The sequence below is a fragment of the Octopus bimaculoides genome, chromosome 1 (assembly GCF_046866305.1).
Source record: "Octopus bimaculoides isolate indiv1 chromosome 1, ASM4686630v1, whole genome shotgun sequence".
Classification (NCBI taxonomy): Eukaryota; Metazoa; Mollusca; class Cephalopoda; order Octopoda; family Octopodidae; genus Octopus; species Octopus bimaculoides.
The window spans coordinates 106,920,213-106,934,236 of record NC_142928.1 but is presented as its reverse complement, the minus strand read 5'-3'; positions in this window follow the sequence as shown (position 1 = coordinate 106,934,236).

The window sequence follows — 14,024 nt, the reverse complement described above, 5'->3', positions numbered from 1 at the left end:
TATAGGCAACTGGTCAGACTCAAATGGTTGAAGGTGCATAACCTCTCTACAACTAGAGGAAGAAAAATGCAACAGTCACTTGGTTTGGTCTTTACGTTTTTTCTTCCTCTTGTTATAGAGTGGTTACATACCTTCAGCCATTTGAGTCTGACGAATTACCTATACCGCTTTATAGGTGCAAAACCAACGGTCACTCTATGACCAGCCATAACTTTTGACTTCCTAAAAATGTGTGTGCGTGTGTGTGTGTGTGTGTATATATATATATACAAATGCACTGTTGTACAAGACAAGGCACATGTGAATTTTTGTTTTTAAGTACAAGTGGAAATCGGTAGTTTGAGCGAGTTTCATACAAACTACTGCAAGTTGGTGCTGAGCTTGCACACACACTTTCCCAACAAGCACAGCCTCTAATTGCTCAGTTCATGTGTTTATCTCCTTGTAGCAGCATCCTTATTGTGTTTTTCCTAGTGTTTCTTTTTAATTTTGTGTTGTTTGCTATTATTTTATAATAATTAGTTGTGTTAGCCATGAGTCCTAAAAAGGTTAATGCAAAGGACAGTGCTGAGAAGAAGAAAAAGCTGATTACAATAGATTTGAAGAAGGAAATCATTGATAAATATGAAAGAAGAGTGTGTAATAGACAAAGCACATCAATACAACCGAAGCAATTCGACGATCTACACCATCCTGAAGAAAAAGGATGGGATCAAGGCCATTACAACAGCAAAGGGTGTCTCCAGGCTATCCAAGCAATGTAATCTGTCTATAAAGAGATGGAAAAATTGTTCGCAGGGGGTACGATTATGGATACCATCATCTGTGAGGAGGCACGAGCAGTGTATGGGAATCCCTTGAATTTTGGTGTTTTCTCTCTCCCTTCACTTAATTTAGGCCTAATGGACACACTTTCTTCACTTTTCATGCTTGCAGGTCATTTCATTAGAAACATATCAAGAGAAATCTGCTTTTTCCTGCCTTTCAAAATGTTACAAAAATGTGCTAAAGCAGGACCCTGGAACATCGACAGAGGAGACATCAGCAGACACATTTAAGGTCAGTTGCAGCTGGTTTGATAATTTCAAGAAGACTGGTGTTCATAGCATCGTCAGATGAGGAGAAACAGCAAGTTCTGACACAAAGGCAGCTGAGGATTTCGTGCATGAATTCTGACAACTCATTGCAACCAGGGGCACTGTGATGAAACTGGCTTTTTTGGAAAAAAATGCCCAGAAGAACCAACATAACTGCAGAGGAGAAGAAAACGCCAGGCCACAAGCCTATGAAAGATAGGCTAATTTTCACCCTTTGTGCCAATGTGAGTGGAGACTTGAAGATTAACCCATGAGCATTCAAGTCACACAAAATCCTGAAGGAGAAGCTGCAAGTCATGTGGAGGCCTGGGTCACCAGGCAAATTCTTCACCGAATGGGTCAACCTTGTCTTCAGACCAGCAGTGAAAAAGTGCCTTCTGGAGAACGATCTTTCCTCTCAAGGCCCTCCTCATCCTTGAGAATGCTCCTGCTCACCCTCCTAACCTCAAAGATGATATCTTGGATGAATTTAAATTCATAAAAGTTTTGTACCTTTCACACAACACCACCCCTATCTTGCAGCCTATGGAGTAACAGGTGATTTCTAAGTTTAAGAAATCGTACACCAAACCTTGTTTCATTGGTGCTTCGAAGTCAGAAAATACAAATCTAACCTTTCGGGAGCTTAACTGCCTGAAGATCATCGATATGGCCTGACAGGGTGCAACGAGGAGAATGCTGAATCCTGCATGGTGGAAGCTGTGGCCTGACTGTGTATCTGAAAGAGACTTCAAGGGGTTTGAGTCTGAGGCACCTGTAGTCGAGGAAATAGTGTCTCTTGGCAAGTCCATGGGGCTCAAGATTAATGATGGGGACATTAACGATCTCGTCGAGGAACACTCAGAGGAGGTGACAACAGATGAACTCCTGCAGCTTCAGGAGCAGCAGTATTCAGATGCAGTGGAAGAGATTGGTTCCCCAGAGGAGGACATTGTAGTGGAGAAGGCTATCTCTATGAGTGACATAAAGGCAGTGTTGGCAAAATGGCAATATATTTCTGAATTTGTAGAAAAAAGTCATCCTGAAAAAGTAGCTGCTTTATTTAATGACACTGCTCTGGCACATTTTTGTAACATTTTGAAAGGCAGGAAAAAGCAGACTTCTCTTGATATGTTTCTAATGAAATGACCTGCAAGCATGAAAAGTGAAGAAAGTGTGGCCTAAATTAAGTGAAGGGAGAGAGAAAACACCAAAATTTGTTCATCCTGAGCTCTTAATGGAAGGAGATTCTCCTTTCAAGCAATAATCCTCCTCCTCCCTGCTCCATCGTCTTCCTCATGCACAAACCATTCCACCTTTAAGATAATTAAATTAATAAAACCAGTTTACATATTTCTTTTGCATTCTTTTTTATTATGTTATTATAATTGTGACGTTCCTTGTAGCTGCACCTTTTGTGTTTTAAAACCCATGAAAAATGATTTGGGGGTGGATTTGTAGGAGCTGGAATGGATTAATTATATTTTAATTAATTTCAATGGGGAAAATTGATTTGTAAAACGAGCTCGGTCATAGAACGAATTAAATTCATACTGCAAAGTATCACTGTATGTGTGTGTGTGTGTGTGTGTGTGTGGATATATCTTTTTTTTAGTCATTAGACTTGCAGCCATGCTGGGGCACAGTCTTGAATTTTTTTTAGTTGAATGAATCGAATCCAGAACTTCTTTTTAAGTCTGGTACTTATTCTATCAGCCTTTTTTGCTGAACCACTAAGTTACAGGGCTGCAAATACCAGCACCAGTTGTCAAGTGGTAGGGGGGCTACAAACACAAACACACACATAGATATATATACGATAGGCTTCTTTCAGCTTCCATTTACCAAATCCACTCACAAGGCTTTGGTCAGCCCAAGGCTATAGCAGTGGTGGAAAATTAAATTTTAGAAGAATTTAGGTAAAGATTTAACTTAGAGAGAGAAGAGTGGTACAAACCTTAAGATTTTATGCTTCCTGCCTAGAGTGTTTAGAATGTGTCGTTGTAGTGGGCTGATCAGGAGTGGGGGCACTTGTAGTTGTTATAGGCTTGGGTTGGCTAGTGATGTGGTCAAGTGAGATGTGTAGAGGTTATTCTTTTTTTGCAGAGGTGTTGGATTGGTGTAGAGTGGAAGTAGTGTCCATAGATTCAAGGTTAGTATTGGAGAAGAGATGTGCTATTTTAGTTTTAAGCTTAGTGTTGGGGATATAATAAATTTTTTTGCAGAAGCCACTTATTTGGAGGGCTGATTATAAGGGGCATGAGTGTTAAAAATTTCTTTGTTAGTGGATAAGTTAGAGATTCTGATAGATATGCCTGTAACTATACTATTAAGAGTAAGTTTAGGGTGATTAAAGAGGACATTTATGTATTGTAAAGATAGGATGAGTTTATGGAAAAAGTGGTATGGATTTCTGTTTAAGTTGAGAGTAACATCTAAGAAATTGGTCACCCTAGTGTCAGTTTTGAATGAAATACCTCGGTTGTAGGTTTTAATGAATTTGTATAGGGCTTTCTTGGTGCATTCTACCAAGTTGAGATAATCCAGTTGCTGAAAGGAGTGTGTCATCCCTGTATAGTCCACTGGATAGGTTGGGGAAGCATTCGGAGAGAAGAAATAGGTCCACAAGGTAGGCGACCTGGGCTGAGTTTAATGAGCCCATGATTATATCGAAGTAATCCATAGATGAGTTGCAGGTCCAATTATTATCCTTAAAGTGATTCAGAGTTTTCCTCACAGCCAGAATGATATTGATATCCAATTGGGAGATGGGAACATATTTTCAGGTGAGGATTAAGGTTTTAAGAGAATTGGTGATATTGATGAGTAATAATTTGAGATGTCAAACTGAAGGAAATGGGTGTTTTGTTTATCATGAAGAGAGTGGGAGCTTAACGTTAGTTCTAAAAAGGGGTAGAATATGGTCAATAATGCATTTACTAATTCAACCTAAGTCAGATTTGATGGGACAGACAAGGTGAATGGAAGGCTTAGAGTAGAAGTTGGGTTTGTGGTCCTTCAGGATGAAATGGGGGGGGGGGGGAGTTAGGGTTTGAGTCCAACAGCTGGTTACTCATCTACCAGCTCAAGTTCAAATCTCTTGAGCACTTTGAAGTGTATTCTACATAGAGAACACCTGTCTCTAACCTACAAACTATATCTACATATACAAGCAGAAGGACTCGGTTTCACTCAGGTTGTAAACTGTAGCCTCAATATAGTACTTTGCTTGTAGTGTAATTTGACACCTTCCTTCTAGGCATGGTCATTTACTGATATACAAATACACAGGTACAGCAGATTGTAAACAATGAAAGTAGCTGTAATAATTTTTTTGGTACCAGAAATCGTTACATGGTTTTTTACTGATATGCAAATACACCAGTACAGCGTTTTTGTTTGACCCTTCAGCCTTTCTAACACTTTATGTGTTGGTATACACAAATACACCAGTACAGAAGAGTGTATACAATGAAAGTAGCTGTAATAATTCTTTTGTACCAGTATTGTTACAACAGTAAATGCTAGACAGAAAGAAGAGAGAATGATAGAGGTGTCATCAACGTGGTATAAAATGTCCTTTAGTATCTCATACGTAATCAACGTGCAAACACACACACACACTCAGACACATACACAAACATGTACAAAATCTGACATCCTCATCATGGTATAAAATGTCCAATACTAAAGTTGACTAGGGAAAGATTATATTCGAGAAAACTCAATCCAAATAAAAATTACAATGTGATACTTGCAGGGTATAATACTATTACCTTGTAAAATTTGATTTGGTTTGGTGGAGCAGTTTGAGAATGCATAGGGAACAAAGAACTGTATATATATAGATAGATATATATGTATGGGAGGGAGAGACTAAGTGCAGCATTATTGTCATGGTTTGTGGTAGAAACCCTATTATCATAACTCATACTATTGATGTTGTTGCTATTATTATCGCTATTACTGAGAGAGCAGTGCATGCCATCAAAGTGACACTGGGGTACAAATATACAAAGCCCAATGTACCCATCATAATTACATGTCTGATAAGAGTACACCAGGCACATGCATCACAACCATATGTGCATGACATGGTGATCTCATATAAAGATAAACAGCGCATATCCTTACAGGTGGGGCCCAGTTAGAATTTTCTTCAGGTTGAGTAGCCCATCTCATTTAAAAGGTCCCTGAATAAAGTTTAAGGATGATGAACAAAACACCCATGTTTCCAGAGGTGAATTATTCAAACCCCAAAGAATTCATTTCAACACATGGTTATGATGCTCTTTCACTGTTCTGCTTATGATCAAAGATGCACATATTGTCAGCCACTAAGTGACATACTCAACTGGTTAAGGTCAAGTAATTGACAAGCAAATCTGTGGTATTGAGCAGAATATTTGCTGTGGGCCATCTTTTATACTAAAACAAAACAATGTACATGATAATACTTTCAATCAGTTAAGATCAAAAGTCATGCGAATCACTACCTCATACTGCATCAGGGCATTGATGTTCCCACACTACTTTTGCTCATGATCAGAGATGCACATATCATCAGCTACTAAGAGACATACTTGATGCTTCCCCACTACCTCTGCTCATGATCTGGGTGGCAAGCTGGCAGAATTGTTTGCATGCCGGGCACAATGTTTAGCAACATTTCACCCATTGCAACATTCTGAGTTCAAATTCCGAGGTCAACTTTGCCTTTCATTCTTTCAGGGTCGATAAATTAAGCACCAGTGAAACACAGGGGTTGTCATCAACTAGTCTCCTCCCCTCAAATTTCAGGCCTTGTGCTTTAGTAGAAGGGATTATTATAACACCAAGGTCAACATTGCCTTTCATCCTTTTGGGGGTCAATAAGTACCAGTTATGCACTGGAGTTGATGTAATCAAATCTCCTCTCCTAAAATTTCAAGCCCCATGCCTATAGTAGAAAGGTTTATTATTGGTGCTATTATTACTATTACTTCCTTCATTTTTGACAAACTGGAATGCATGAATATCCTTGACTGGGAATATTTCTTCATTTTTACATCTCTCTGATGATGGAGTACTTGGATTATGGAATCTTTACTCAATATAATGATCAACAGCTATAAGAGACTATATTTCTCTATCTAAATTAAATGTGTTGTTCAAGTGATGCCAAATGTTTTGCTTTTTCATTATTTATTTTAATCTATATTCACCTGTTCAAGGAAAAAGTGAGAGGAATAGGTACAAGAGGACAGAAACAGGTGTGCTGATGTAAAGGAGATACTTGGTTGCCTAGCCAGAGAGAAAAGCAAGAAATGCTGAGAGTGTGATCAAGAATGAGGGTAGATATGCTGCTGTAGAGGAGATTCAGCTACCAAGCCAGAGAGAAGAGCAGGTGGTGAAATGCCAGGTAATCTAACAAGTAACAAGGATCAGAGCATAGATGAGATGGTAGAGTAAGAGAGATAATTGGTGACAATTGCTAGGGTACACCCTCAAGGTATGGCAGTCATAATATACAGTCCAGTATTGCCAAGAAGGCATGAATAGGGGGTGGGGATTGCAGTGACTGGTGAAAACTAGGTATAAAGATGGGGCAGGGGGAAAGCAGCGATAGTGAGAGACAATCATGGTGTACAAAGAGAAAGATGCAGTTTAGAAGAGATGTAGTTGTTTCTTGGAGTAGGGTGTGTGAAAAGTTTGTTACATGCTGTGACACAATGCTTCTAGTAATCAGCTTTGCTGACATGAGCAAGTCTTCTCTAGAATCTCATATTGCCAGACATCTCAGTCCATCATTTCTTCTACGAGCTGCAACACCCATTTCATCCTGTCTTCTTCTTCCACAGGCACTTCTGTATACAGCTGTCTTTACTCATGCACATCACGTACAAACTAATAGTCCTCTTCTGCACACTATGCCCAACACAATTGTACTTTGTCAGTCATGCACACAGATGTTGCAAATTCAACAGAGCATACTTTCATTCCTTCCCAATCTTTGCATTCAAAGCCTATTTCACTACTATGGTGTATAGCCATTCATCTACCTAGGAAGATTGCATCTGTGGTGCCTCTTCCAGTAGAAAAAAAAAACTGCATCTCACCTAGGTCTACTCTGTGAAACAGATCAATATTACAAAACTCTCTCTGCATGTATATACATTAGTTGTGATTGTGTAGCTGAGCTGGTTTCAGGTCGTCACACTGCATTATAACCTTGCACACTAAAGCCTTGTGAATTTACTAGGCAGAAATTGAAAGAAACCCAGTCATATATATTTTTACAACCAACTCTAGTGGCTTGCCTTGAATCCTCTACATCCAAGTTTCAATTAATGCTCTTTCTAACCTGCACCTTTACATTTCTCAAGATGTATGCTTGGAAACAGACTATTGTCTTTGCTTCCAAGCATATAACACCAGTGAACAGGTAGAGAGAATGTTTCGTCAGCATTTAAATCACCTTCAAAATCTTTTTATCCCACCAGATTTGTAGGAGATGGAATGAACAAATCAAGAACTATTCCACTTCAATATTTCATTCCAATTTATTTTTCAATTATGCACTCTTCCTATCTTGTCTTTGTTGAGAGCACAATCAAATGAATCTGTTTCCCTTACCTTGATACTGTTACTAACAAATCTGCATCACACTTCAAAATGGTCTGAAAGGATCAGAGCAAAACTGAATAGTTTGCATATCTTCCACAGCTTCAGTGACGTCATAACTTTCTGCCTCTCTCTTCCTGATTTTACATCTGCTGGATTACAACTCGTCTCTTGGCATCAACACTTGTACCTTTCCTAAATTTCAACTACTGACCTCAGTAGTAATTGCGATCAATGAGCCCCTTGTGTGATAGAACTGAACTGTTAATATAAGGTAGACCTAACCATTTCTTAATGAATACACTTTTCCTCAATGATTTGAACTCATGGCAATGCCATCTTGTGAGTGTGCATGTTTAACTCATGCAGATACTTATTTTATGTAAGATTACTCCATACCATACTTTCCCCAATAATTCTGTATAAATCTAAATCCTTTTGTATACCAAGTCCAAGGTAGGACAACTGCTTTGCTGATATCTATTAAAGCAAAAATGCATCTCTTGTTCAATCCAGACTATTCTTGAAAATTTTAAATTCCTGTCAAATTTGGAACTAATTTCAATAGCCACTAAAGTCTTAACTTCACTGGGAGCATACCAATTTCTCATATTTATCTTTGAGCTTCATGCCACTAGCACAAGTTATTTCTATTCACTCGTTTTTACATATTTCATGTGCCCATTCAATCTTTAAACTAGGTCATTCATTTTTGTTCTTCACTATTCTGCTGAGTACTGGTGGAACCCTCTCCTTCCATCTTTCACATCCTAGACCAGTGGTTCCCAACCATTTTCACCTACGGACTCCTTAGATTCCTATTTAACTTGGGTGGACTCTTGTGTATTGTAGAAAGTTGAGAATCAGTCCTAGACTTTGTTGGGCCACTAAAGAGCAGGCAGTTATCTATGTGCTTGGAATACAAAGGTACACAAAATATTTATTATCCTCAATCCAAAGTGAGAAGTATACATGCCTGTATTTTATACCTTAGATAAAATATAGAGACAGCCAGAGATGATCATGAAAAAATTTTGAGTGTCCATGAGGCCTACCTCTGGTCTGGGTCTCACTAAAGAGAACCATCTTTGGGAGCCAGTTACCTAGCATCTGAATCGCATGACCAACCCAGCAGAGAAGGTAACAAAGGATGCAGGCCTCAAGAGATACTTCCAAAATAGCAGAACAAATACACCTAAGGTAGAGGAGCACCATCACTAAGGATGGGCTGAGTACAGAAATTAAGTTTTTCGCATGTTATGCAGTGTCCCACTCAACTGGTTGTTGATCAGAAGGCATGGAAGTCCATGTATGATGCTGGAGTGGAGAGCACTTTGAAACTCAACACAAGAGACTATATAAGATGTAACCAACCCACTGTGAATGTTATTGTTACAAGATCTGTATATTAATCTTGCCAGTCACATCCACTCCTATGAGAAAAGATGTACTGAAAGTGGAGAAGGATGAATATCCTGGATCGATGCTGTCATAAACGTACACACCATAACACTACAAAATGTTAACTGTAGCAGCTGGTTATTAGAATTCCATTACAACAATTCATTTGTTTCCCTGTTTTTATTTCTAAACTTTCTCACCACTAGTTTTTAATGTAGAGCAAAGACTTTACACAAGAATTCAGACATCAGCTAAGTAATCATGTTACATGCATAGATGCAGGTCAGAGTAATTTGTTTACATATGCAGGTTTCTAATCTATACACCACAGGCATAAAGTTCTGTATTGCTTTTCATATTACTTCCCTGGAACACTTGAGCTTCAGTCTTTCTGATTTCGTGAAACCCACTTTCTAAACATTAGTGCTGCCTCAATAATTAGTTATAAATTAGGCATATATATGTACACAAAAACCAGTTGCTAACCAAGTGTTCGGGCTAGTTTATAGCAAAGGAGGAATATGTATTTATGGAAACTTTTATACACATCTAAACATTGCTGTTTTGCATTGATTACATTAGTATTCTGCCTTTTTGTGTATCAAGGACTACATTATTTAATGTAATGCACTTTATTGAAGACGAGTGCTATTCTTTTTTTATCCTTTCAGTATAAGTATATGTTTAATGCATGTAATATATACACATGTATGCAAGAAATAATTTTGAAAATATGGAAGAATTTAGTAAACTAATTTGTCTGGTGTTTGGAATAAGTTGTTTTGTAGTCATCAGGATTTCATGTTTCACAGAGCCAATGGTAGTTTGGAGTCAAAAAGAGTTAAACAAAAAACTTTTTAATCTGGTCATTAAATACATAGCAGATAGTTGACTGCTGTTAAATTTAGTTGTTTTTATTCACAGAACACAGACATTACAAAGGTTAGGTCATATTTAAAATCTCCTAAACCACAACTTTCTGCCAACAACCATACCTTCATGTAACAGATGTTTTCAATCACAATAGACTCAAAGTTATACTCCCAGATCACTGTAGATTTACAATTTTGTCAGTGTTAACCAAAAACTCCATTAGCCTGTTTTGTTATAAAACTGAAGGAAAATAAAACACACACAAGTGTCCCAATTTTCACTTCAAGGAGTAATGTTAAGTAGAGTTACATAGTTTCCTTTGTCACACATTGGAAGCATTGTTCCTTTGAAGTTGTATGTAAACAGGCAAATGCTTAAAAGACCGAAATAAAGTGATGGGCAATTGGATTGACTGAATGAAATATTGTTAATTTCAAACAATGTATGACCCTGTCCCACTTCAGCCATGTGACTGCATACAATTAATTTTAAACCCCACCCCATATCAGCTCTCATCAAGCACTACAGCCATGCCTATCCTCTAGACATCACACAATTATATCTTATTCATGAAAGAAGTCATTTAAAAATTTAACAGCTATTTCTAGCAGAGAAATTGCACAAGGTTCTTAAAGAATAGGTGGTTTCCATAAGAAACAAGTCTACCTGTTCCACTGACAGACTTGAATTTGCAGAACCAGAGTATCCTGATTGCACCAATGTATATGGTTAATCTAGGTTTCAGAGCAGCTGACCATATTTTGAATGAACTTTCATTTAATTACATAACATTTACATTAGTTCTTAAGAAACCTTGGTACATAAAATACAATAACACCCTAAGCAAAACTGTGAAATGATTCTTGATGCATGTTAATTTGTTAATGTTTAAGCTATCAGTATCAATGTTTGCAGACATTCAAAGAAATGCAACCTTTGTGCATCAAGGTTCATGAAATGTTACGAATCGCCTTAGTCCTTTTTCCACTATGCCTTGCTATATCTCTGCCCTACAGTCATTACAATGTTGTCGTTTGTACAAGTGAAAACAGTCTTCTATTTTTCATCTGATTGGATGCTTCCCAACAGATTGCACAATGCACTGTTTCCAAGGATAACACCCAGCTACTGTATATGAACTGCTCACAATTATGCAACATATATTAGTACTTTCAGAATTCTTGCAATTTTTCCAAATAATGATCATTCTTATGTACATGATACCGCAATTCCTGGCAAATATTATCCACATTTAGCCTAGACACTTCATGTCAACTCTGCACTGTTTCCATGGACAGTGACACTAAAAACACTCCTTAATGTGATAACATTTCTAAGTTCACAACCAGAAAATACATAGCCTTTGATTAGCTAAAGTAAAGATCAATGATGAAATACTTTTAATATCAATGTGTGCATGACTGATGCCACATTCTATATCTTTGAGAAAATTAGGTATATCTAACATTCTCACTAGGAGAACTGGGAATGATCACGAGCAATGAACCTTATTTGAGACTAATCTGTCTCATCAATGAGTCTATTATATTGCTCATACCTGATGAATAGTAATCAAATTGTTTCATAATTGGTTGCAATCTTTTAATATTTAGTTTCATGACCAAGAGTGAATGAAGGTGTGCAGTGAAACAGGATTTCATATCTCCCATTCCCAAAAGACCCCTTTGATCAAAATTTTCATGAAAATTGAGTTTTAGGGGATATACTCAAAACGAAACTTTTTGTTACACACTTTGCTATTGAAAATATGTCAGAAGTACATGGAGTCAGTATATAACTAAGGAGACAATTAACAATGGATAATAATGGAAAATTCATTGAGCACTATAATATATAAGAGCTGTGTAAACCAAGAAAACTGGTAGGCCTGACATTGGACCAGCATACTTTTGTCACACAGTTTAAGTTAAGGGAGAACATGAAGATGCACATATACTACCTAATCCTATTCACAAAGCAGTCAACCTGAATCTACTAAGACACTGCAAGTGCTGCATAATGACAATGAGCTCAAAACCACTTAATAGAAGAAAGTTTAATTACCTGTAGTCACCTGCAGTACATCTAAAGAAACAAATATTTGCAGTTATCATTTGACAAAGAGAAAATAGGAAAAAAATGACTCAAACAGATCAATACTCTCTTAAAGATCAACATCCTATAACTACTAACAACTGAAGAGTTATCTCCCTCAAAACCATTATGCCTTCCCAAATTAGAGCCAGTAAAATTTTTATAATCCTACCTAAAACCATTCGAATCAAAAACCCCACTGCCAAATTGTTTATCAGCTTCAAGAAAATTATTCATTACTATCGACAAACTTTAACGTTTTCAAACCCCTCAATATTAGGATTTCTTCTAAATCTTTTTACCAAATGATGACAACATTGTCCTGTTTTTCTTAGCAGGTTACAACTTTTAATTTCAGTCACTTTTATCAAGGGTAATTGTCACTAATTGTAAAATACGGTTCCTATGGAAGTTTTAATCATCTGATGGACAGGCTATAAGGATTACAAAAATAGCGACTCTCACTTAGAAACTGACAATTTTGAATATCTTTTTAGATTAAGGAACGCCCCACTCTCTCATGTCTCCATGTTTAAAATTTCAGCACGGTTAGATGAACAATACTAGAGTTATAAGCACACCAATAACAGACATACCGAAACAGGATTTATATATTAGATGAGCCGATGAGGGAGACCTCTACATGGTAGCCAGACCTGGTAGAAATAACAGCCAAATTGTTAATAGTTCTTTGACATTTTGCATTTGACAACTGTTGCTTCAAGTTAGATAAGCGCATTGAGCCCTCTGTATATAGAGAGGAAAAAAGAAGAGACAGCATAGCTACGGTTTTGGCTGACTGTCATCCTGTACTCCCCTTGTTGCAAGCGAAATGGTATGTACTAGCTGTCTGAGCAACTTGTTGCTTTTAAGGAACAGCATGGTGGAAGAAATAGGACAAAAATAGCGATTCTCACTTTGAAACTGAAAATTTTGGAAATCTTTTTAGATTATGAAATGCCCCACTCTCTCATGTATACATGTTTAAAATTTCAGCGCGATTGGATGAACAATTCTCGAATTATAAGCGCACAGACAGACAGACAACTGGATTAATATATTAGATTTAAATTTTAGAGTTATTTCCCTTACGTTAATTTCCTATTCATAGTATTTTGCATTAATCATGCGTTACCGTTTTTGGTTTGAGAGGCTGAATATGGCCAGTCTGCACATAAAACAGGTATATTTGGACCGAATACTGTCAGTTTAAATGCTAATGGGTTAACCCTAAATTATCCATAGTCAATTTCCTTCAAGTCATATTTAAAAAATGTTTTGAGGATAAATCACATCTACAAAATGAGTTACGAAATTATTTTCAAATCCCATGTACTTCTTATAAAAGTGAGAGAGCTGAGATATGACCCAGCTGCCTGTAAATTCATGAGCAAGAAAAATGTGCCAAATGAAATGTATGGTATGTAACATGTAGATATATATAAATTTACTACTGCAGCTATTAATTATAGCTAGATACCCTCCTGACACCATGTATTACAAAATTCTTCTTTCTTTAAAAATTAACCTCCATTAGTCTTTCAGTTACCTAAAACTAGTTCTTTTTATCTATTTTATCCAGGCTTGTCAGATTGAAATGCAAATAGCAGAATACACATTTTTAGGACATCAAAGTGTATGTGTTTGTAAAACAAATTAACATGTTTATGTTGCCAATAGCTCATCATCAAGCTACATAAATGTTACTTTGTTGCAAACAGTAAGAATATTATTGACAAATTTAAATACATGTTAGTTAAAACCAACCTAAGCAAAAATTTCCATTTTGGGATACCCTACCCCATTAATTAGCGAAATTTTGCCATACTCTCTATGAAAGTGATATAGCAATTCCATTGTTGTATTAATGTTTTTCCTATAGTGAACATGCTGTACAATATTTAACTTTTTTTTTTAGTTACATGCTCTTGATTCAATGTTCCTGAAGTGAAGTGAATGTAACTTATGGCAGTACTT